General features: G+C 34.8%; 1 non-coding gene across 1 annotated transcript; it reads right to left on the reverse strand.

The window, feature by feature from the left end:
• Positions 1–1,045: 1,045 nt before the first annotated feature.
• LOC113851708 lies at positions 1,046–1,147 on the reverse strand. The gene has a single exon (XR_003502277.1). It is a non-coding gene; the product is annotated as a small nucleolar RNA R71 (small nucleolar RNA).
• Between the last annotated feature and the right edge of the window lie 294 nt (positions 1,148–1,441).

The raw sequence follows: 1,441 nt of genomic DNA on the forward strand, positions 1-1,441 counted from the left end.
AAGTTACTCAATGAATGTAGAAGTAAGATAGTTGAAATCATATTTACTCATTGAAGATAAAGTGTTAGCAAGTGCATTTAAATCTAATCTCTTTCTTGCATTAGGTTTTCTACTAAAATTTTACTCTATTTGCTTTTACTTATTTTCATGTAAACCATTATTTCAATCATGCTTTCCATTTCTGTATATAAACAAGAAATAAAATCACTATTATCACTAAATCCCTAAGGACGATATCAATTTACTACATCGAAGCTTGGTCCACTTGCCAAGTGTTACAAAAAATGTCACCAAGTTTCTGGCGCCGTTGCTGGGGGTTTGGCACAGATATTTAGTAATTTTCATTCTTGTTAATTCTTGTGAATAGTTAATCTTGTGAATACTTATATTATATATAGTTGTTTTGTTTCTTGGATTCATCTTTCTGTTAAGATTTCTTGTATGCGAGGAAAAACTCTAGCCGAAGAATTGCAATTTGATCTTGAGATTGAGAGAACGGTAAGGAGAAACAATAGTAGAACAAGAAGGCTTAGACAGTTGGAGAGACTCTAGAAACAACAACAAGAGTTATTTGTTCCATCTTCTTCAACTTCTTCCAATCAACCTTGTCCTGAGTTAGAAATGGTTGAAGAAGGAGAAGGTAATTGCAATGGTGGAGCTGGACCAATCAGACCTCCTAAAAGGACCTTGGGAAATTATGCTCAACAATAAGGCTTAAGGCAATTTCTAGCATTGCAGCTCTGAATACTTCAAGAGCCATGGAGATGAAACTAGCTTTTCTTATCTTAGTTAGCTCACAACAATTTGTTGGACTTGACCATGAAGATCCATATTCTCATTTGTCTAATTTTTATGAGCTTTGTGGTACAATGGGTATTCTATAAGGTGATGAAGAAGCTATCTATTTGAGATTGTTTCCATTTTCTTTTACTAGAAAAGCTAAAATCTAGTTAAAGTCTCATCTAAACTTGAGTTTGACTAGTTGGAGTGATGTAGAGAACGAGTTTGTTAACAGATTCTATCCTTCATCCAAGTATATCAAGGCAAAATCAGAGATTACTACTTTTAGGCAAGGCATAGATGAACCATTTTGTGAGGCCTGGGAGAGGTTCAAGTCTTTACTCAGAAAATATCCTAATCATGGGTTTGAAGACATTGCACAACTTAATTTCTTTTGCAATGGGATCAAACTTGAGGTGAAGATGTTATTGGATACAACAACTGGTGGTGCTATGATGTCTGCAGGTCTAGACAAGCTACTTAAATTATAGAATCCCTAGCATCCTCTGATCAACAAGCTCAACATGAAAGACACCAATCTCAAAGAAGATGAGTTATAGACTTGAGCACTAATGATGCAATTTTAACTCAGAACAAGCTGTTATCTCAATAGATTGAGGCCTTGAAAAAACAAATGGCGAAAACACCACAACAACTCCAT

Source organism: Abrus precatorius, unplaced genomic scaffold (genome assembly GCF_003935025.1).
Source record: "Abrus precatorius isolate BTA unplaced genomic scaffold, Abrus_2018 Scaffold9, whole genome shotgun sequence".
Lineage (NCBI taxonomy): Eukaryota > Viridiplantae > Streptophyta > Magnoliopsida > Fabales > Fabaceae > Abrus > Abrus precatorius.